This window comes from Ornithorhynchus anatinus, chromosome 2, assembly GCF_004115215.2.
Source record: "Ornithorhynchus anatinus isolate Pmale09 chromosome 2, mOrnAna1.pri.v4, whole genome shotgun sequence".
Lineage (NCBI taxonomy): Eukaryota > Metazoa > Chordata > Mammalia > Monotremata > Ornithorhynchidae > Ornithorhynchus > Ornithorhynchus anatinus.
The window spans coordinates 151,429,138-151,454,682 of NC_041729.1; positions in this window are offsets into that span (position 1 = coordinate 151,429,138).

Here is a 25,545-nt window from a genome sequence, read left to right on the forward strand (position 1 = left end):
CTCCTTCACATCTTGACAAAGAGACTGCTGTTCTTTCACAATTTGCAATTTCCAGAAAAGCCTGGTTTAGTATACCAAGTCACCATGTCAGGGCAAAACAGATTATCTGCCCTATAGTTTTATTCCAGTCAGAGGTGATTTAGAATAATGTCAAAATATTGCTATATTTTTCTTCCCTAAACCTTCTTCACTTTGAAATCATGTGCATGAATTCAGATGTGGGAATAAAAGGATTTTCCAAACTGAGGGACTACTTCAGTCTATATTTTTTCAGATATTTACCAATATCCTGCAATTTAACCCACTGAACACTACCAGAACATGCTGAATTTTAAGTTAGAACATGCTGGCATGCGGGGATTAGATGGTTAGTCAGAGGTCAGCTGCCGAGTCTGTGTCCAGAAAACCCAGAATCTGCCCTCTGGTTGTAACCAGAACCAGAATCTATTTCCTCTTGATAGCGTGTATCTCTACAGGTCCTTGGATTTTCTGCCAGGCCAAATTCCTTTTGTAGCTGAATGTCTTGTGACTTTCAACAGAAGTCACTGACACACTTTCAAAAATATTCTGAGGCAGAGACCTAATGTGATTCTGTTTCCATCAAAATATTAGCTACCACTGGTCTTACACCCCCTCACCCCTACACACACTCAGATCAGCTTCACCATCAGTGACATCTGCTTCAAATACAAAGGACTGTGAAATAATTAATCATATCTATAAGTAATACCCTAAAAATGTATGTTCACAGATATGCATATTCTAATCCACTAGCTACGCATATCTAGCTCACTAGTTTTGTTTTTTCTAATTGTAAGGGTGTCGCGCTTAGTACAGTGCTCTGCACACAGTAAGCGCTCAATAAATATGATTGAATATGTTACATCACCAATCCCCAAAGAGGGTGATAAATGGGCAAAGCTTTCCCAAAGAGCAGGAAGGCCAGATCTGTAAAAGTTTAGACCTGGGATTGACATACGACTGACATGAAGCTCTCATGTGATCCGTGGCTCAGATGACCTCGAATGTGCCTGCTTGATTTTTATTAAGCCACGGTGTGGTTTGGTTGTGTTATCACACCAGGATATAGCAGTCTATTTATATTGTAACTCCTTCTCCCTTCAAATTCTCACCTCCTCTAGAATGTGAGCTCGTCGAGGGCCGGGAATGTGTCTACCAACTCTCTTGTATCATATTCTCTCAAGTGTTTAGTACAGTGCTTGCCACACAGTAAGCACTCGGTAAATACAATTGGCTGACCACTGCTCTACCCAGCTTCAAAAACCCTTTTAAAACAAGAAAAAAACACCACACACCCACACATTTCATCCATGGCTTCAGAAACTTTAGTAGGGGAACCACGAATGGTGTGGGGGAAGGAAGAGTGGCTCTTCAGGGCACTCAGTGCTGTGTTGACTTAGGAAATGCTGGCTGGCATTAGTGGCTGGCACAAGAACTCACAGCAGAGGCAGTGATCCTGGCCTGTCCTGCAATAGCAGCGGGGGGCTGGGTGGGAAACGCCTCCAGAGACATGGTTTGGGATTGAAGATGATGGCAGTGGCTACAGAAGGTGTGGTGGGTGATGGGAAGCTAAGGAGGGAGGAGAAAAGTGTTGGGAAAAGCAAGCGGGGTACGGCCCCCACCTGCAGGAGTGTTTTAGGGAGTCTTCTTTAGAGCAGTAATGTAATAGTTGGGGGCGCTGGGCTTCTAAATCCCAGTGGAACCTCTTGAGCCTCAGTCCTAGAATTTAAGCCCCATGCCCCCCTGTGATAATCTAGCCCTGCCCAAATCAATGATCAAAGGTATTTACTATGTGTTTTCTGTGTGTAGAGCCCTGTACATAATGCTTGGGAGTGAACAGTGTATTGTGAAACAATATAAAAGAGTTAATAGTTAAAATTCCTCCCCTCAAGAAGTTTACCGGAACTGTGGGACGAGACCACCATCAGAATCTCCAGGTTTTCATTGCTGTTACTCTCTCAGGGCACAACTGCTGAGAAAAGCCTTTTCAACTTAGTGAAATGTAGAGTATGAATTTAGTTTCAGGTTTCCCAGGAGAACCAGGAAGATTTAATTTGTAAAATGCAGATTAAATATTTATTCTCTGTCTTATTTTACCTGTGAGCTCCATGTAGGACAATCAATCAGTGAATCCTATTTATTGAGCAGTTACTGTGTGCAGAGCGTTGAACCAAGGATTTGGGAGAGTACAATATAACAATATAACAGACACATTCCCTACCCACAGTGAGCTCACAGTCTAGGGGAAAGACAGGCATTAATATAAATTAATTATGGATATGTACATAAGCGCTATGGGGCTGAGAGAGTGGGGGTGAATAAAGGGAGTAAGGCAGTGGGAGGAAAGGCATTGAGGAAAAGGAAAGTCGGAGAAGGTCTCTTGGAGAAGAGGTGCTTTCAATAAGACTCAAAGTGGGGAGAGTAATTGTCAGATGTGAAGAGGCAGGGCTTTCCAGGCCAGAGGCAGAATGTGGGAAAGAGGGTGGGTGAGATAGATGAAATCAAAGTACAGAGAATAGATTGGCATTGGAGGAGGGAAGCACGAGGGGTGGGTTGCAGCAGGAGAGCAGCGGGGTCGGGAAAAAGGACTGTGTCCTGTCTAACTTGTATCTATCCCAATGCTTCGAGCAGTGCTTGACACAACAAAAGTGCTTTATAAATACCATCAAAAACCTGCAAAACTTGCAGCAATAGAAATACTGTAGTGTTAAAATCATCACAAAATTACTGAAATCTGCTCTTCTTCGCTCTTCTCATCACTCATGTAAATATGTGTACTCATTTATTTTGATGACTCTAGCTGTAACTATTTTTTTCTCCTGTTGGAGCTTAATGTCCTTGTGACCTTGGGCAAGTGATTTAATTCGTCTATGACTCGATTTCCTCATCTGTTAAATAGGGATAAAACTCCCATTTTCCTACTGCCTTGAAGATGAGCCCCAAATAGGACAGGGATGAGTCCCACCTGATAATTATGTAACTACTCCAGAGTTTATTACAGAGTTGGCATACAGTCAATGCTTAATAAAAATTATTAATGTTATTATTATTACAATGGGCCACTTTATATTTCCCAAGCACCTAGTACAGCACACCCCACCAAGAGGGCACTCAATAAGTGTTTTTACTATTATCAGTCAGTGGTATTTATTGAGTGATTGCTGTGCAGACCATTGGTCTACAGTTTCTTGACTGACTCTCCTTGCACCTTTCCTACTCTGAGAAAATCTCAATATTGGTTCCTCGGATCATCCTTTATCTTCCGTCGATTGTAAGGCATATCTGCTGAGAAAGTATACTCCCCAAATTCTGGCTAAAAGTGTGATCTGGATATTGATGGGCTTAGCAATTAGATGTTAACACTACCAAGACAAGAGCATTTAAATCTTCTGCTGGACGTTTTGTGGGACAACTGGCTTGACATGCCTTGAGGCTCTGGGTATGTCTGCACGTCACAGACATGGTTTGGAAAATAAATTTTCAGGAGAACTATTTGATTTTGGTCTTAGTCTTCCTAAAACAACCAGAAACAACTTCAAATCTGAAATCCCACCTTCCAAGAGATCTTCCTCTCTTAATTTTTCTTTTTCCAAAGTCATTTCCTCCCAGCTTCCCCAGTACCTTGTGTTTCTAACTCATGTATGCACTCACCGCACATAATATAGCACTCTGTATATACATATGATGACACACCCTTCATTTTAGACACATATTTGTACACTAATCCATTTTTGATTCTCTTTCCCTTCTATCTGTAATTACTGTGTATCTCTCTCCCCCAACAGTCTCTAAACTCCATGAGGGCAGAATTCATGTCATGTATTCATTCATTCATGTGATTTTGATAAGGCTTTGAAGATAGGAAGAGTGACATTTAGAGAAACAGCGTGGCTCAGTGGAAAGAGCATGGGAGTCAGAGGTCATGGGTTTGAACCCCACCTCTGACACTTCTCAGCTGTGTGACTGTGGGCAAATCACTTAACTTCTCTGTTCCTCAGTTACCTCATCTGTAAAATGGGGATTAAGACTGTGAGCCTCACGTGGGACAACCTGATTTCCCTGCATCTATCCCAGCGCTTAGAACAGTGCTCTGCACATAGTAAGTGCTTAACAAATGCCAACATTATTATTATCATTGTTATTATGGTTTATCAGATATGAAGGAGAAGGGAGTTCCAGGAAAGAGGCACAGTGCAGTTGAGTTGGCAGTAAAATAGATTACCTTAAGGTACAGTGAGTAGGCTGGCATTTGAGGAGCTAGATGAGGTTACTGTTTTATATTGTTGGGATAGAAATAGTGTAAGTATTAATGGTAATGATAGAAGAGATGAAGTGGCAGTAGGATTATATAATAACAGAGCTGGGAGACCTTGAGAGTTCATCTGGTCCATCCTCTTATTCTAGGTAGCTGTATAGCCATCCAAGAGGGATGGGTGCCTATTCTTCCTTAACAGATCTTTGGGGATGGAGAATCCGTGACCTTCCTAAATCATCTTTTCCAGCATTTAATTAGTCAATCGATGTTATTTATCGAGTACTTACTGTCTGCAGGACACTGCACTAGTATCTTATCACACTAATGGTCAAGAAGTTCCTCCTTGAGTTCAATTAAAACCTGTATGACTTTAAATCCATTTCCTCATGTCAGTGCACCAGAGGACATGGGATTTCTAGGCAGATTATTGGTGAACGTGGCAGCTACCAGTATGCTCCCAGATTTTATGCAGATCGGAGCAGATAGATCCCCTAATCCCCATCTGCCTGGGCAAATCCTGGACTCATAGCAACCTCAAATATGATAGAAATAACAGAATCTGAAGAAATTCCAGGAGGATTTGGCAACTGTAGAAAGCAGATGCCTTATATTGTCAACAGACAAGTTTTGCTTTCAGAATGTGGAAACATTTGAATAAAACTAATATCTTTCAGGGAAAAGTGTATAAATTTTTGACAACGAACATATGCTCAAATCCAAAACCAACATGGTTGCAGTAATTAATACTTGAGTGGAATAGTTCTTTGTTTCCAATGGTTCTGAACTCTTTCACACCCTAGAGCTGAATCATGATGTGATTGTACGATATTGTTCACAATGTGCTAATACCAGAATTATGAGGACCAGAGTGTCCTAGTAGAAAGATCACAGGACTGGGAGTCAGGAGATCCAGGTTTTAATTCTGGCTTCGCCACCTCGCAGCTGCATGGCCTTAATCAAATCACATAATTTCTCCGTGCCTCAGCTCTGACCACTGTAAAATAGGGATTAAACACCTATTCTCCCTCCCTCTTAGACTGTAAGCCCCATGTAGGACAGGGAATACATCTGATCTGATTATCTTGTATCTACCCAGCACAATAGCACTTAACCAGTACTCAATTATGCTGATTCTTATTTACATTTTACAATATGATCACCGTTTAAGTTTACAGTGGAGTCCAATACAGTGGACTCCTTCCAATTATCCACTTGGCCCCATTCACCCCCAGACTGGCTCAGCATCCCACAATGATCAGGTCTACACAACACAGAGTGCAGTGGCTCCTTGTTTTGACCAGGTACACAATAGTTGCACAATCAAGTGTGTGATATATTGAAGGGCTGATAATTTAGAAGACTCCCAAATTGGATAATATAGGATATAAAAACCCTCTCAATTATTTGAATTGGTTATTTATACCCCTTGAATTCCCTGGATAGTTGCTGTCTTCCCTTTTCACTTTGGCATTGTGTCAGCCAAGGCTGAATGAATTGGCTCCAGCCTATGCCCACTGAAAGAGGTATCTCTGAATAAAATACTGCTAGATCCTCCCCTACTATTTACCGGTAACTGGGGCATTAGGTAACGCAGGTGAAACGGCCCAATTATATGATGTCAAGCTTGAAAATTCTGTCATTAATAATAAGCAGAATGTTAGTAGTAATTGAAGGCAAGAAAGAACAGAGGCATGAGACTGGAAGCAGAGAAAAATATCATCGATTTACCAATCTCTATCTTGTTGCACTACACATTTAAGCCCCCAAGCATAAACTGCAATTTATTAATCTTCACTCAGACTAGCACATATTTCATCCATCAATAACCAGTGACATTTATTGAGTGCTCTCTGTGTGCAGAACAATAATCTAAGTTGAAATTATTAGTGTGAGACCTTTAATTTGAACTTTCACCACTGAAAATTCTAAATCAGCCAATCATATTCATTGAGTGCACATGTGCAGATCACTGTACTAAGCGCTTGGGAGAGTACCATATCACAATAAAAGAGACATTCTCTGCCCACAATTACTTTCTGCTCAATTTAAAATTAGAATAATCAAGCTGAAACTTTGCCCACGCTGAAAGTTTTCAAAATTTTCTCATATTTTTCTTCCTCTGTGCAAAAATCAATCCATGTTTTAAAGTCAGAATGTCAGTGCCATATTGTAGTTTACCATTTTCTTTTGAAAAATATAGATGTGTTGACTTAACTTATTTACAGACTGCCAAAGGCAAAAAAGAGACATCCTTCCGGAGTTGAGCTCAGAGAGTCGTCTTTGCCAGAAACATAAAACCAAACACATTATTACCCATTGGCTTTCCCAAGTCCAACAGCATGAGGAATGCGTTGGAAAGAGGAGGAGCTGGATTTGTCTGCCTGCTGTGGAACAATGGAAAAATCTGGATCTACCAACAAATCAATCCTTACACCCGTCTGTCCAACAGCATTAAACAGATTTGCCCAGTCTCCAAGCCAGTGGAGATTAATATACCGGCAGACCATAACTAAGAGGAAAAAAAAAAAAACCCCATATCCCAGAAATCAGAAAATGTATTCTTTTTTGGAGAAATATTTAGAATAATCACAGCTTGATTATACATAGTTTATCTTCAGGTATATCTGTAGGCACAGAAAGAATTCCTAAATCCAGGATCAAAATATATTCAATAGGGTTACTTTCTATTTTTGTGTGACTAATTTCATTAAGTTTTTCCTGGTAAAACATTTATCCATTCATAAAAGAACAAAATAATAGCTAACCACAAATACCCGAAGTGCTTATGTCATACCTTTGTAGTTAGGGTAGTTAGAAAAATTAAAAAAAAAAATTCAATCTGTTTCACTTTAGGGTTTTGTAAATCAAATGGAAAAGACATTATGAGGGGCCTAACCTGGCAATTTCACAAATTCCTGATCTCAGCTAAGGGATGATTCATATTTAAAAACTTACATTTTCAAGATTGAGAGAAAAAAATTGATTCATGATTTTTCACCTTTATCACCTTTGAGCAGACTTACTTTCGAAGTAGAAAATGTACAGGTCACTGATGGCAATTGTGAAAGCAAATAATTTCCCCCAGAATATTGGAAAAGATGTTTCTGGGTATTGTCCAAGAAACTTTTATGGTTTAAGTATTTTTTGGAGATGGTCATCTTGTGTGGTTTGATTTATAGTCTCTAATGGGTAGGAAATCTCTTAGTAAGAGGAAAGAATTATGAACTAGCAACTAGCATGGCCAAATACGGTGCTAATACTCACCCAAGTATTTTATCCTAGTGCTTATTAGAGAAGCAGCGTGGCTCAGTGGAAAGAGCACGGGCTTTGGAGTCAGGGCTCATGAGTTCGAATCCCAGCTCTGCCACTTGTCGGCTGTGTGACTGTGGGCAAGTCACTTAACTTCTCCGTGCCTCAGTTCCCTCATCTGTAAAATGGGGATTAAGACTGTGAGCTCCACGTGGGACAACCTGATTCCCCTATGTCTACCCCAGCGCTTAGAACAGTGCTCGGCACATAGTAAGCGCTTAACAAATACCAACATAAGAATATAAATGGTTCTTGACAAAGTTGGCCATAAAGCTTAAAGAGGGGGACGTCCTGGTATTTGGGGGCAAGAATTCACATTCAGGATATAGGGTATTTAGGTAGACCCTGAAAGTATTATTGCCATTAGGTGGTCTTTATTAAGTATCATTGGTGAAATGTGTTGTAGTGAGTGCCAAGGAAAGCTGGGTGAACCAACAGTCATGAACAGAGAAGTTTAAATTCTATCCATGGTTGATGATGGCCATTGTTTTCAAAAGATATTATATAGTCTCTCTCCGTGAATAGGCATTAATTTTGAAGAAGGGGATTATAGGCTTTATGGTTTTACATTGCTATAAATGGAATTTATGTGATGCAAATACTTGCAGATTCCTAGTTCATGAGACAATGAGAAGCTAGGAATTAATGTCTGTTATGAAATATTCAGATTGCGACCCTGTCCAGAAAAGGCAAGGAACTTCACTATAAAAGTGATGAATCTATCGTTGGATGATCACTAAAGTAATAAAACATATTTGCACAGCGCTTTGTAAACCATAAGGTTCTTGGGAGCAAAAATAATTATGATAACAGCAACTGGTTATGCCAAGAATCCTGGTACTTATATTTACTGAGTTAAACCAGACTTGCAGATTATAAGAAGAAGGATTTGTATGCTCATTTTGCCATCTGTTCAGTGGCCTGGGTATCACAGAAGTCATGCAGTTCTCATCCCCACCACTCTCCTGTTTTTCCCTGCATCTGGCCCCCAGAAACAGTGGGGAAGCCAGACGTCTTCCCATTTTTGTCACCGCCTATGATGGCAGTGCCTCTTAGTCGGCCCTCTCATCTGTTCATTCACGTGGTGGTGAGGTGGAGACCTGGATTGTATACCACCTGGGCACCTGAAAGCTCTGAGTTCCAATCCTTACTCTGCCCTAGCTTTTAACATTGTGGCCAGTTCTTCAATGTTCATTCATTCAATTCATTCAATCGTATTTATTGAACACTTACTGTGTGCAGAACACTGTACTAAGAGCTTGGGAGAGGACAGTATAACAAAAAACCGATACATCCCCTGCCCACAATGAAGCAGAGGCTTGGGACCAATTTCCAGATACTGCTGACTTGTAGTTGTTCCATTAACTCGATCAATCAATGGTATTTATTGAATGCTTAGTATGTGGAGAACACTGTAGTAAGCGCTTGGGAGAGTACAATACAACAGAATTAGAGGGCATGTTCCCTGCCCATAAAGAGATCACTGTAACTGATACTGTGGCTGGGGTGGCCATTTCTCTGATTTTACACTGGACAGTTTGGTTTTTATAAATAATAATTTTTTAAGCACTTAGTACTTGTCAAGCACTGTACTAAATGCTGGGGTAGATATAAGGTAATCGATCACCACAGGGGCTCACATTCTAAGTAGGAGGGAGAACAGGTTCAAATTCATTCATTCGTGAGAGTCAGAGGTTCTGAGTTCTAATCCCACTACTTGTCAGCTACATGACTTTGGGCAAGTCACTTAACTTCTCTGTGCCTCACTTAACTCACCTATAAAATGGGGATGAAGACTGTGAGTCCCATGTAGGACAACCTAATTACCTTGTATCTACCCCAGTGTTTAGAACAGTGCTTGGCACATAGTAAGCGCTTACTGCATGCAGTGTACTGTACTAAGCACTTGGAAAGTACAATTCAGCAACAAATAGAGACAATCCCTGCCCAGAATGGTGTCCCACTCTAGAAGGGGGAGACAGACATCAAAACAAGTAAAAAGACATTAGTGACATCAATATAAATGAATATAATTATGGATACATACACATCATTAATAATATAAATAGAATAATAAATATGTACATATATACACAAGTGCAGTGGGGCGGGGAGAGGGGTAGAGCAGTAGAAGGGAGTCAGGGGAGGAGGAGCAGAGGAAAAGAGGAGTTCAGTCTGGGAAGGCCTATAATTGATGAAATGAGTAATAGTGGTGTTTATTCAGCACTTACTGTGGGCAGAACTAAGTGCTCAGGAGAGTACAAGGCAGTAGAGTTGTAAGACACGATGCTTGGCCACAGGAAACTAATAGTCTGGAATGGGTGACATATTTAAATAAATTACAAATAGGGGTACAGTGCTCTGCACATAGTAAAAGCTCAAAAAAATATGATTGGAAATAGTAGAGTGTAAGGATATGTATCTAAGTGCTTTGGGCCTGGTGGTGGGGTGCATATCAAAATGCTTAGCAGATCCAAAAAAAGTCCAGATGCATAGATAACACAGAAAGGATGGCAATTAGGAGGAATGAGGATGAGTGCTTTTTTATGGTATTTATTAAATGCTTACTATGTTCCAGGCATTGTATATAAGCACTGGGGTAGATACAAGCTAATCAGGTTGGACACAGTTCGTGGCCCACATAGGGATCATAGTTTTCATCCCCATTTTAAAGATGAGGGAACTGAGGCACAGAGTAGTGTAGTGACTTGCAAGTCACACAGCAAAGTGGCAGAAGCAGGATTAGAACCCAGTTTCTTCTGACTCTCAGGCCCATGCTCTATCCACTTGACCGTGGAAGGCCTCTTAGAGGAAATGAGATTTAAGGAATCAATCAATCGAATTGAACATTTACTGTGTGCAGAACACTGTACTAAGCCCTTGGGAGAATACAGCATAACAATATAACAGGCACATTCCCTGCCCAGAATGAGGTTTTTGAAGGTATGGATGGTGGTGATCTGTTGAGTATGAAGGGAAATGGAGTTTCAAGAGAGAAGGAAGATGTGGGCAAGGAGTCAGCAGCAGCCAAGATGAGATTGAAACACAGTAAATAGGTCAGTATTAGAGGAGCAAAATGTGTGGGTTGGGTTGTAGTCGGAAATTGGCGAGGTAAGGTAGGATGGGAAGTTGATTGCTTTAAAATCAACGGTATGAGTTTTTGTTTGATGAGGAGGTGGATAGGCAGCCACTGGCAGTTTTTGAAGTGTAGGGAGATGTGGATGGAATTTTCTCTTAGAAAAATTGATCCAGATAATCTAGTGAAGCATGGTTTGGAGTGGGGATAGACAGGAGGCAGTGAGCTCAGTGAGGAGGCTGCTGCAGAAGTCAAGGGATATGCTAAATGCTTAGATCACCGTGGTAGCAATTTGGGTTAAGAGGAAGGAGTGGGCTCTAGAGATGTTGTGAAGGTAGAACAGATAGGATTTGTTGACAGACTAAAATGTGGATTGAATGAGAGAGAGGAATGGAGGATAATGCCAAGGTTATGGGCTTGTGAGAAAGGGAAGGGTGGTGGTGTTTTCTACTGTGATAGGAAAATCTGTCTATTTCTGCATCTTCCATAAGATAAGTGCTTTAAGATCAGGAGTCTTATTCACTTCTTTCATAGGCTCACCAACTACCTATTACAGTACTGTGCACACCTGCTGGGGAAGCAGGTTGGCCTAATGGATAGGGCACAGGCCTGGGAGTGAGAAAGTCATGAGTCCTAATCCTCACTCCTCCACTTGTTTGCTGTGTGACCTTGAGCAAGTTATTTCACTCCTCTGGGGCTCAGTTACCTCATCTGCAAAATGGGGATAATAATAATAATAATGATGATGGTATTTGTTAAGTTCTTACTATGTGCCAAGCACTGTCCTAAGAGCTGGGGCAGATAATAATAATAATAATAATAATAATTTTGGTATTCGTTAAGCACTTGCTTAACAGTGCTGGGCACTGTTCTAAGCGGTGGGGTAGATACAGGGTAATCAGGTTGCCCCATGTGGAGGTCACAGTCTTAATCCCCATTTTACAGATGAGGTAACAGAGGCACCGAGAAGTTAAGTGATTTACCCAAAGTTACACAACTGACAAGTGGTGGAGCCGGGATTAGGACCCATGACCTCTGACTCCTAAGCCCGTGCTCTTTCCACTGAGCCATGCTGCTTCTAGAGTATTCCCATTTTATAGATGAGGTGACTGAGGCACAGAGAAGTTAAATGGCTTGCCCAAGATCACACAGCAGATTGAGATTGTGAGCCCTGTATGGGAAATGGACTGTGTCCAACCTGATTTGTTTTTATCCACCCCAGAGCTTAGTACAGTGCCTGGCATATAATAAGCGCTTAACAAATACCACAATTACTATTAATAAGATGCTCAAAAATCTTGTTGATAGGTATACTGATGATTTGCACTTTATACATTCCACTACCTAGATCCTAAGAGAGATCAGGGTGAACCTAAAATAAATCTGAAATCAGTGATATTTATTAATAATAATGGTATTTGTTAAGCACTTACTATGTGCCAGGCACTGTACTAAGCACTGGGGTGGATACAAGCAAATCGATGGTATTTATTGACCGCATACTATATGCAGAGCATTGTAGTAAGTGGTTGGGAGAGTTCAATACAACAAAGTTGGTAGACATTTTCCCTGCCTACAAGACGCTTACAGACTAGAGGACTGTAATAGGAAATCTAGAAATGTAGAGGAGTCTAAAAAGTAGTTCTAAAAAGCCATTTTTAAGGAACACTATTAATAATAATAATAATGATAATAATTATGGTATTTGTTAAGCACTTACTATGTGCTGACTGCTGTTCTAAGAGCTGGGGTAGATACAAGTTAATCAGGTTGTCCCACTTGGGGCTCACAGTCAATCTCCATTTTACAGATGAGGTAATTGAGGCACAGGCAAGTCAAGTGACTTGCCCAAAAGTCACACAGTTGACAAGTGACAGAGTTGGGATTAGAACCCACGACCTCTGACTCCCAAGCCCGGGCTCTTTCCACTGACCCATGCTGCTATTAATGCCTTTGTTCTGTTGTCAAAGGACTCATACAGGTAGATTAAATTTAACATGTCCAAAATATAACTCCTTATCTTGTCACTCAAACCCCATTCTCCCCATGACTTACCTGTCACTGTAATAATAATAATAATAATTATGGTATTTGTTAAGCACTTACTATATGCCAAGCACTGTATGTACTAAGTGCTAGGGTGGATACAAGCAAATCGAGTTGGACACAGTCCCTGCCCCACATGGGGCTCACAGTCTTAATCCCCATTTTACAGATGAGGTAACGGAGGCACAGAGAAGCAAAGTGACTTACCCAAGGTCACACAGCTGAAAAGTGGTGGAGCCAGAATTAGAATCCATGATCTTCTGACTCCCAGGCCCATGCTCTATCCACTACACCATGCTGCTTATCTATGGTTGTGCAGACAGCACCGCCATCCTCGCTGTATGACAAGCCTGTCACCTTAGAGTTATTTTCAACTCATATCTCTCATTCAACCCACATATTCAACCTGTCACCAATTTTTTTGATTCACCATACACAACATTGCTAAAATCTGTCTTCTCCTCTACAAACTGCTACCACGTTAATCCGAACATTCGTCCTTTGATGCTTTAATTACTGCATCAGCCTCCTTGTTGACCTCTCTGCTTTCTGTCGCTTCCTACTCCAGTTCGTACTTAACTATGCTGCCAGGATCATTTTTTTACAGAAATGTTAGGTCCATGTTTATTACCTTCTTCCCTTCCTACCTTACCTCACTTCTCTCCTATTACAACCCAATCTGTACACTTTGCTCCTCTCAATACTAACCTCTTTCTCACTGTACCTTAAACTTGTCTATCTCACCCCTGGCCTCAGCCCACATCCTGCCTCTGACCTGGAACACCCTCCCTCTTCATATCTAACAATCACTCTCCTTACCATTAAAGTCTTACTGAAGGCACATCTTCTCCAAGAGACCTTCATTTCCTCTTCTCCCATTCCCTTCTGCATCTCCCTTATAAATGACTGATTGATTTGATGTTTAAGTTCTCTTGGCCTACGTATTTCAGGAGTGGAAGGAAAGCGAAAGCATGGAATATTTAACGAAGACTTTGTGAAGGGGATAAGTCTCTAAGTGGGACAAGCTGGTGAAATTGGAATTAGAATACGGTTTGATTCCTCAGAGTCAATACTTCTTCAGTCTTAGTTTTTTTTTGGTTTTTTTGGACACCCCTAAAGTTTCTCTTAGTGTTGAAGTAGGTCAGTACTGGGGATCTTGAATACACATTCCTTCCTCCTTCCAGAGGGATAGATAGATTGAGATGTAAGGCAGATACCTGAAAAAAACCACAACTTTATCTTGACAGATGGAATCTCTGGATAAGAGAGGATGATGTTAAGAGAGAAATAGAATATTCTAAGAGTTTTTTTGGGTCATAGTTTAACTCCTGATAAGTTCTCTCTCCCTCCTACTCTTTTTTAAATTAAATACGAACTATTCCATGGATGGCCCCTTTGCAAAAATATGTGGACTGTGGACCGTGGATAGAGTTAAAGTTCAAAACCCACAGATAATCCCTGAATTTACTTTAGATAATAGTTTCAGTCTCTTCTACACCTCCCACTTTCATAATAGCTAATTAATATCAAATGTTTTTGTTCCTTTCATTTTCCCTATTCCCATGTGATGAGGTACTAAAAAATAATGACATGCCCAAAAGACTGAGTCAAATGGGGAAGGTGGAGGAGGTGTGGCCTGGAACACTCTCCATCCTTATATCAGACTTCCAATGACTCTCCCCCGCTTCAAAGCCTTATTGAAGGCCCATCTCCTCCAAGAGACCTTCCCTGACTAAGCCCTCTTTTCCTCTTCTCCCACTCCCTTCTCTGTCACCCTGATTTGCTCCCTTTATTCATCCCCTCTCCCAGCCCCACAGCACTTATGTATATATCTGTAATCAAATTATATTAACATCTGTTTCCCCCTCTAGACTGTAAGCTCATTGTGGGCAGGGAATGTTTCCATTGTTATATTGTACTCTTCCAAGCATTTAGTACAGTGCTCTGGGCACAGTAAGTGCTCAGTAAATGCAATTGAATGAATGAAGGTGGTTGGGTTTTGAATAATCACAAATGGGAAGTCATCCCCTCAATAACCAACAGATCATTCTATTGTGGACCCATTCATTCATTCATTTGTATTTATTGAGCACTTACTATGTGTAGAGCACTGTATTAAGCTCTTGGAATGTACAATCAGCAACAGACAGAGACAATACCTGCCCAACAATGGGCTCACAGTCTAAACGGGGGAGACAGACAACAAAATAAAACAAAACAAGTAGGCGTCAGTACCATCAAGATAAATAGAACCATAGATATATACACATCATTAACAAAATAAATAGAGTAATAAATAATATATACAAATATGCACAAGTTCTATGGGGTGGGGAAGGGGGAAGAGCAGAGGAAGGGAGTAGGAAGAATGGGGAGGGGAGGAGGAGTAGACGGAAAGGGAGTATGGGAAGGCCTCCTGGAAGAAGTGAGCTTTCAGTAGGGCTTTGAAAAGGGGAAGAGAGTTAGTTTGGCAGATGTGAGGAGGGAGGGCATTCCAGGTCAGTGGTAGGACGTGGGCCAGGGGTCTATGGCAGGACAGGTGTGAATGAGGCACAGTGAGGAGGTTAGCGGCAGAGGAGTCGAGTGTACGGGATAGGCTGGAGAAGAGAGGTGAGGTAGGAGGGGGCAAGGTGATAGAGAGCTTTGAAGCCAAGAGTGAGGAGTTTTTGTTTCATGTGAAGGTTGATAGGCAACCACTGGAGGTTTTTGAGGAAGGGAGTGACATGCCCAGAGCGTTTTTGTAGAAAGATAATCCGGGCAGTGGAATGAATAGACTGGAGCAAGGAAAGACAGGTGGAAGGGAGATCAGAGAGGAGGCTGATACAATAATCCAGTCGGTATATTATGAGAGCTTGTATGAGCAAGGTAGCAGTTTGGATGGAGGGGAAAGGGCAGATCTTGGCGATGTTGTGAAGATGAGACCGGCAGGTTTTGGTCACGGATTGGATGTGTGGGGTAAATGAGAGAGCAGAGTCAAGGATGACACCAAGGTTGTGGGCTTGAGAGATGGGAAGAATGGAAGTGCCATCCACAGTGACAGGGAATTCAGGGAGAGGACAGGGTTTGGGAGGGAAGATAAGGACCTCAGTCAGGGTGGGTTAAATGAGTCATAATTTTGGGGCCTAGACTAAGCAGGGTCTTGCCCCTTCTCCCTGATGGTCCACTTTTTCTACACATGCTGATGTTCCTGGCCACACTTAGAAATATGTGGTATGGAACAACCGACCACCTCCTGCTCTACCCTGCCTCACCCACTCACCGATTTGAACACATACTTTATCTCATCATCTCTTCTCACTGTTCAAACTCTACCCTCACCCACTCTGAAATCCCTCTATCCAACCACAACCTTTTCACCTGCCTTCTCTCTTCCTATCCCCTCCCTGTAAACCTGTCCTGTTCCCTCTCAGAGACCTCTGATCTTTTGACACATACCAAGGTCATCAAGTTATCATGCCCCATTTAGTCTCCATGACCAAACTACCTTCCCTTGATGCATAAAGTGACTCCCTCAACATCATCCTCTCTACTGAACTCAGCTCACTCACTCTCCTATCCATTCACCTGTCTCTTACTACTAACTTCCAGTCCTGGGATCACCTCCACAGTCTACTTCTTTCACCTGCACAGTGCGGCTGGTGGAAATCCAGATATGAGGTTGACTTATTTAGCTGAAACTCATCCTCGCCTGCTTTAACACTGCCCTCTCCCCTGCTCAACGACCTTATTTCTTCATCCTTAATAACTCCCATCCCCTTTGCCCCCACCAGTAATTGCAGACATTTAGCTCCCTCTTCAAAACTCTTTCCTTTCACATCCCCAATTCTTGCCCCTAATGACCTGGCCACAGACATTATTGAGAAAATTGAAATCATCAGGCAAGACCTCCCTAAAATCTCCATTGCTCCTCTCCAATCCCTCCAACTTCCTGCCTCCTCTTCAATTCTCCCATCTTTCTCAGCAGTAACTCAAGAAGAGACCTCCCTCTTCCTCTCTAAGTTTACACTCTCCACCTCCACCTCCGACCCAATCATTCATTCATTCATTCAATTGTATTTATTGAGCCCTTACTGTGTGCAGAGCACTGTACTAAGCGCTTGGGAAATATAATTCGGCAAGAGATAGAGACACTCCCTACCCAACGATGGGCTCACAGTCAAGAAGGGAAAGACAGACAACAAAACAAAACAGGTAGAAAGGCATCAGTAGCATCAAGATAGATAAATAAAATTATATATACACATTAATAAAATAAATAGAATAATAAATATGTACAAATATACACAAGTGCTGTGGGGCAGGGAAGGGAAAGGGGAGAGCAGAAGGAGGGAGTAGGGGCAATGGGGAGGGGAGGAGGAGCAGAGAAAAAGGGGGGCTCAGTCTGGGAAGGCCTCCTAGAGGAGGGGGGCTCTTGGGAGGACTTTGAAGGGGTGAAAAGAGCTAGTTTGGTGGATGTGACGAGGTAGGCCATTCCCGGCCAGAGGTAGCACATGGGCCAGAGGTTGACGGTGGGACAGGTGAGAATGAGACCCAGTGAGGAGGTTAGCAGCAGAGGAACGGAGTGCACTGGGTGGGCCTTAGAAGAAGAGAAGGGAGGTGAGGTAGGAGGGGTCCAGGGTATGGAGAGATTTGAAGCCAAGAGTGAGGAGTTTTTGCTTCATGCAAAGGTTGAGAGGCAACCACTAGATATTTTTGAGGGGGGCGGTGACATGCCCAGTGCATTTCTGTAGAAAGATAATCCTGGCAGCAGAGTGAAGTATAGACTGAAGCAGAGAGAGACAAGAGGATGGGAGATCAGGAAAGGAGGCTGATGCAGTAATCCAGTTGGGATATGATGAGAGATTGTACCAACAAGGTAACAGTTTGGATGGAGAGGAAAGGACAGTTCTTGGCGATGTTGTGAAGGTGAGACCGGCAGGTTTTAGTGACAGATTGGATGTGTGGAGTGAATGAGAGAGCAGAGTCAAGGATGACACCAAGGTTGCGGGCTTGTGAGACAGCAAGGATGGTAGTGCCGTCCCCAGTGACAGGAAAGTCAGGGAGAGGACAGGGTTTGGGAAGGAAGATAAGGAGCTTAGTCTTAGACATGTTGAGTTTTAGGTGGTGGGCAGACATCTCGGAGGAGAAGTCCTGAAGGCAGGAGGAGATAGCCTGGAGGGAGGGAGAGAGAACTGGGGAGGAGATGTAGATTTGGGTGTCATCTTTGTAGAGATGATAGTTGAAGCCGTGGCAGTGAATGAGTTCACCAAGGGAGTGAGTATAGATGGAGAATAGAAGGGGACCAAGACCTGACCCTTGAGGAACCCCTACAGTTAGGGGATGGGAAGGGGAGGAGGAGCCCATGAAGGAGACTGAGAATGAACTGCCAGAGAGATGAGGAGAACCAGGAGAGGATGGAGTCCGTGAAGCCAAGGTTGGATAACGTGTTGAGGAGAAGGGGATGGTCACCATTGTGAAAGGCAGCTGAGAGGTCAAGGAGGATTAAGATAGAGTAGGAGCCATTGGATTTGGCAAGAAGGAGGTCACTGGTGACTAATGAGAGGGCAGTTTTGGTGGAGTCGAGGGGATGGAAGCCAGATTGGAGGGGGTCCAGGAGAGAGTTGGAGTTGAAGCATTCGAGGCCGAGAGTGTAGAAAACTCGCTCTAGGAGTTTGGAAAGAAAGGGTAGGAAGGCGATAAGGGGATAACTGGAGGGGGCAGTGGGGTCAAGAGAGGTTTTTTTTAGGATGGGGGAGACTTGGGCATTTTTGATGGCAGAGGGGAAGAAACAGTTGGAGAGTGAACAGTTGAAGAGGGATGTTAAGGAGGGGAGGTGGGAAGGGTTGAGAGTTTTTACAATCCTTTTCACCTTTTCAAAACATGGGTTTCCTTCCTTCTTCCCTTCTTGACCACCACCTTCAACAGTTCACTCTCCAATGTCTTCTTCCTCACTGCTTTCAAGCAGGTATGGCATAATGGATAGAGCATGGGCCCGGGAGACAGGAGGTTATGAGTTCTAATCACGGTTCTGCCACTTGTCTGCTGTGTGACCTTGGGCAAGTCACTCATTTATCTGGGCCTCAGTTACCTCCTCTGTAAAATGGTGATTGAGAATTTGAACCTGTGTGGGACGAGTACTGTGTCCAACCCAATTTGCTTGTGTCCACCACAGTGCTTAGTACAGTGCCTGGCACATAGTAAGCATTTAACCAATTACCTTAATTATTTTTGGAAGCAGCATGCCATAATGGCTTGAGGGTGGGCCTGGGAAATAGAAGGTCATGGGTTCTAATTGGCTCAGTGGAAAGAACCCAGGCTTGGGAATCAGAGGTCATGGGTTAGAATCCAGGCTCTGCCACTTGTCAGCTATGTGACTGTGGGCAAGTCACTTCACTTCTCTGTGCCTCAGTTACCTCATCTGTAAAATGGGGATTAACTGTGAGCCTCACGTGGGACAACCTGATTACCCTGTATCTACGCCAGCGCTTAGAACAGTGCTCTGCACATAGTAAGCGCTTAACAAATACCAACATTATTGTTATTATTATTAATCCTGCCTCTGCCACTTGTCTGCTGTGTGACCTTGGACAAGTCACTTCTTTTCCCTGGGCCTAAATTACTTCATCTATAAAATGGAGATGGATATTGTAAGCCCCATGTGGAATAGGGACTGTATCCAACCACATTTTCTTGTATCCATCCCAGAGCCTGGTACAGTGCCTGGCACATAGTAAATGCTTAACAAATGCTATCTTTATTATTATTATTATTATTATTAAAACCTCCTCTCTCTTTACTCTGTGGTTCCCTCCAGTTGAAATTCCATCTTCCTGCTACCACTCCTCTCCAATCTCTTTGAGCAAGTTGTATACATCTGTTGCTGCCATTCCCTCTCCTCCAGTTCTCTCTTTGACCCCTCCAATCTGGCTTCTACCCCCTTCACTACACAGAAATTTCCCTCCCAAAGGTCACCAAGAATCCCTTGAGGAATCCAATGGCCCCTACTCCATTCTAATCCTTTTTGCCTTCTCAGCTGTCTTTGACACTGTGGACTTCCATTTTTTCCTGGAAACATTTTTAACCTTGGCTTCACTGACATTGTCCTCTCCTGGTTCTCCTCGTATCACTCATTCTTACCTTCTTTCATGTGCTCCTGCTCTGCCTCTTACTCCCTAACTTTGGGAACCCCTCAAAGCTCAATTCTGGGTCCCATTCTCTTCTCCATCCACACCTACTCCCTTGTAGAACTCATTTGCTCCCATGGTTTCAATTACCATCTCTTTGCAGATGATTCCCAAATCTACATCTCTAATGCTGATTTTTCTCCTTCTCTGCAGTCTCATATTTCCTCCTGCCTTTAGGAAATCTCTAACTGAATGTCCTGCCAACACTTCACATTTAATATGTCAAAAACAGAACTCGTCATCTCCCCACCCAAACCCTGACTATAGACAACACCACTATCCTCCCTATCTCACAAGCCTGTTACCCTGGCATTATCCTTGATTCATCTGTCTCATTCAACCCACATACTCAATGTCATCAAATCCCATTTTTTCAAAAAATCACTAAAATCCACCCTTCCCTCTCCATCCAAACAGCTATTACGTTGCTCCAAGCACTTATTAGATCCCTCCTTTACTACTGCATCAGCCTCATTGCCTCCCCTCTCTCCTGATTCCAATCCATAATTCACTCGGCTGCCTGGACCACTTTTCAATTAAAATAAACCCATTCAGTCCATATTTCCTCACTCCTCAAGAACCTCCAGTGGTTGCCTATCCACCTCTGATCAAACAGAAACTTCTTACCATTGGCTCAATCCCCTTGTCTCATCCTATCTCTCCTCAGAGATGTCCTACTATAATCCAACCAACATTCTTTGCACTCTAATGCCAAGATACTTACTGTATCTCAGTTCTCAGTTATCTTGCTGCTGACCTGACCCATTGACTACATCCTGCCTCTGGACTGGAACCCCTTCCCCTTTCATATCCAACTGACCATCCCGCATCCCACCTTCAAAGCTCTATTAAAATCACATCTCCTCCAAGACACCTTCCCCTAATAATCCCTCATTTACCTTACTCCCTCTCCATTTTATGCATCTACCTTGCACTTGTGTTTGTATCCTTTAATCACTCCACCCACAGCCCCAAAGCACTTATGTACTTTGTTTTTGTAAAATGTAATTCATTTTAATGTCTATCTCTCCCTCTAGAGTGTAAGGTCCTGTGGGTAGGGAACATGTCTATCTAGCCTGTTATATTGTACTCACTCAAGCACTTACAGCTACAACTGCTCCAGCACACGAGATATAGGGCGAGCACCATAGTAGGAGAATTATCGAGAGTCAGCGAGGTCTAGTGGCAAATGCACAGCACTGGGAGTCTAGAGACCCAGGTTCTAATCCTGGCTCTGCCATTTCCCTTCTGTTTGATCCTGGACAAGTCACTAAACTTCTTTTTTGCTTCACTATCCTCATCTATAAAATGGGGATCAAATTCCTGTTTTCTTTCCCCCTTACACTGTGCACCTTGTGTGGGACAGGAACTGTTTCCACTCTGTTTTTCTTATATCTACCAGTGTGCTGGGCATATGGCCAGCGTTTAACAACTCCCTCAACTGTTACCGTTGAGTGTGGCATCAGCCAACACAGGTGGCTGTACTGTACATAAGGTTCCGCTCTGCCTAAAAACACGGTGTCCATTTTTGACAAATGGCAATCCCTCTGCCATTTCCAGGAGGAAGGTTTACTCTCTCTGGCTCTCTTTCTCTGTCTCTGTCCCAGTGTCTCTCTCCAAGGTCAGATGGAGAGAAGATTTCAGAGGGTTTGCCTCAATCTAAGCCTAAAATGCTCAATCTATTTGCCCTGAAATAAAAATAACCAGTTGAAACCATTCAAAAGAGCCTATGAACTGGATGAATTTTGGAGTGTAGCGACTTGCTAAGAGATAAAAAATTTTAATCTCTCTATTTTATAATGGTATTTATTCAGTACTTACTAAGCACTGGGGTAGACACAAGCTAATCAGGTTGGACACAGTCTCTGTCCAACATAGGGCTCACAATTTTAACCGCCATTTTACAGATGAGGTAACTGAGACACAGAGAAGTTAAGCAAGTTGCCCAAGGATACCCAGCAGCCATGTAGTGGAAAAGGATTAGAACTCAGGCCCTTCTGACTCCCATGCTCTATCCATTAGGTCACTCTGCTTCTCTTCCCCTTTAGTTCTTGAGTTACCACTCACTCTTTGGCACTTGGTGCTCAAGGGTAATTCAAACTATTCAACACATCACACCAATGTTTGGTCCCAAATCCCACTGGCCGAAACTATTTCAGTTGGTTGCATTTAAATTGTCACCAGCCTAGGAAGCATTGAGTTTAAAAAAATAACATTAGAGTAATTTCTAATAGGATACTTTTGAGAGTCAGCCAGGGGACAAATGTAAACCAAATGTTTCCCCTTAAAGTTCTCCAAAAGTAAATATGGAAAGACAAGATAATTTCAGCCAGTAAATTATGAGTGTCAAACTACGCTTAACCTTTGCCTGTTACAAGTTTCTGTAGTCGAAAAAGGAGCTTTAAATCAAGCTGTTGGAGCCTTCAGTGAACCCGATAAAATCCCTTAAATGTTCTGCTAAATAATGGAGTTTATCTTTCTAATCAGGATTCTTGATTTGAATAAAGCTATTTATTACTTTAAATATTTTGCACAAAGGTCTTCATAATGCTTAAACTCTATGCCCCTGTCCTGCATTTGACCTGAACAAAGCTGTGGGGGGGTAGAATTATGCAGCTCATTCAAATCATTTCTGTTCTGGGCCTGCAATCTGTTCAATCTATGGCTGAGGAAAGAACCAATTTTTAAAAAGTGGAAAGAATAAGACCCCTCAAAAATTGCATTTTATTTGGAATATTTGTTATCACATCTTTGAGTTGCAAATGCTTGGCAATCCTCAGTAATTTGAATTGCTGTTAACTGTAATAAAAATGACTCCTGAAATATGAAGCTGTAGTCACTCCTGCTACTGATTAAAACACTTAATCTATAACCTACAAGGGGCTTTTTCTGTGCAGTGAATAGCCAATGACTTTTGAGGAGATTGCGGGTGTGGAATAGTTGAGTTTATCTAAGAGTCATCCAGAAATTCAGAACAATTTCCACAGGTTTACAAATGAATAAAAATGCAGTTACAAAAGAAAAACGAATTTTATTTCGAAATTGGAAGCATGGAGTGGGGAAGGCATTATCAAGCACTATAATGGCATAGAAGACACTATTTTTTTTTAAAGAAGGCAAATTGCATAGAATATGGGAAAAAAACTAAGCATCTGGCCAAATCTTTTCCCTTCCCTAATGGTCCAACTATTCACCGTCTCAGTGTTCAGCTCCCAGGTCACTTGTTACTATGATAATAAGCAAACAATCATATTTATGGAGCGCTAACTGTGTGCAGAGCACTGTACTATATACTTGGGAGAATACAATAAGAACTGAGTTAGTAGACCATCTTTCCTGCCCACAAAGAGCTTAGATTCTAGTAATTGTCAAATTTATTAAGTGCTTACTATGTACCAAGGCCTGTAAAGAAGCAGCGTGGCTCAGTGGAAAGAGCACGGGCTTTGGAGTCAGGGCTCATGAGTTCGAATCCCAGCTCTGCCACTTGTCGGCTGTGTGACTGTGGGCAAGTCACTTAACTTCTCTGTGCCTCAGTTCCCTCATCTGTAAAATGGGGATTAAGACTGTGAGCCCCACGTGGGACAACCTGATTCCCCTGTGTCTACCCCAGCGCTTAGAACAGTGCTCGGCACATAGTAAGCGCTTAACAAATACCAACTGTACGAAGCGCTGGAGTAGTTACAAGATTATCAGGTCAGACAGAGTCTCTTTCCCACCTGGAACTTGTAGGTATTTAATCCTCATTTTACAGATGAGAAAATGGAGGCACAGAAAAGTAAAGTTACTTGCTCAGAATCATACAGCAGACAACTGGCAGAGCCAGGATTAGAACCCAGGTCCTCTGACTGCACCTCAACACAGTTTGCAGCCCAACCCCTTGTCTAGACTCAGAGAGACAAAAAAAATAAACAGTTTCAAATCATTGCCTCTGTCCATGTGTGCATTTAGTATGTTTCTGGAGGGTAGTCAGTCAGTCGTATTTATTGAGCGCTTACTGTGTGCAGAGCACTGAACTAAGCATGGTGTAGTGGATAGAGCCAGGCCTGGGAGACAGAAGGTCATGGGGTCTAATCATGGCTCTGCCACTTAACTGTTGTGTGACTTTGGACAAGTCACTTCACTTCTCTGGCCCTCAGTTACCTTATCTGTAAAATGAGGATTAAGATGGTGAGCCCCATGTGGGACAGGGACTATGTCCAACACTATTACCTTGAATCCACACCAGTGCTTAGGACAGTATCTGGCACATAGTAAGTGCTTAACAAATACCACAGTTATTTATATTATTATTACTGTTACTTGAGATAGAATAAAATAACAATAAACACATAAGGATATTGCCTACCAACACTAATGTATTATACTCACCTATGCACTGAGTACAGGACTCAGCATACAGTAAGTGCTCATTAAATATGATTGATTGATAGACTGACTGATAATCCGCTCTGAGATTTAGTCCAGTTGCCCTTGAGAACAACCCCTGGTTCTGAGTGAAACGCTTCGGTCCTATGCGCCATTCATGATCAATTTTAAAATTTCTCTTGACTGTTCTGAAGACAAATAGGTTACTTTCCTTGCCTACGGCCTGTACTCAATTGCAGTTTTCTCTTGGTCCCTGTTGCATATTCTCACCTGTAGCCAAGCCACCCCTTTCAGGTTTCCCTTCACAATCAGCATCTTGTCTGTGTCTGTGATTGAACGATTATGCAAGTGAGTCTCCAAAGTGCTCAGTTGCTCTGCTTTTCCAAAAAAATAGTAGTGATGATTTTTCTATTAAGCTCTAGCTATGCACCAAGCACCAGAATAACTGCAGGGTAATCAGGTCAGACATAGTCCCTGCCCCATTTGGACCCCCCATACTAAGGGAGGGGAAAAACGGGTATTTTTTCATCCCTATTTTACAAATGAGGAAACTCATCATTCCCTTTTTGCCCACTCCTTTTTGTGTCATCCTTACACTTGGATTTACACCTTTAATTCACCCCTCCCTCAACCCCTCAACACACACACATATATATATATTTATAGGTATATATATGTATATATATCTGTAATTTATTTATTTATATGGTCTGTAATCCCTCTAGACTGCAAACTCCTTGTGGGCAGGGAACATGTGAACTAATTCTGTTGTATTCTACCAAGGACTTAGTACAGTCCCTTGTATATAGTAAGCCCTCAATAAATACCATCGATTGATTGAAGCACAGAGAAGTTGACAGTCAGTCAACCAATTGTATTTATTGAGCACCTACTTTGAGCAGAGCACTGTACTAAACACTTGGAAGATTACAATATAACAATATAAAGGACACATTCTGTGCTTACAGTCTAGAGGAGAAAAGACTGGTAGCCAGGAGAGGTAGATTCTAATCCCGGCTTTGTCACTTGTCTACTGTAACACCTTGGGCATGTCACTTAACTTCTTTGTACCTCAGTTTCCTCATCTCTAAAATGGGGATTAAATGCCTGTCTCCCCATTAGACTGAAAGCCTCTAATGAGACCGAAACTGTGTCTGATCTGGTTGTGATAAGTACCCCAGTACTTATCATAGTGCTTACCATGTATAATGTTTAATGAATACCATAATTCTTCTCTTTTAAGACTACTGTTTTCCAAATGCTAATGAGGCTGTTGCAAGATTCAGATTTGGGTGTTGGCCCGCCACCTA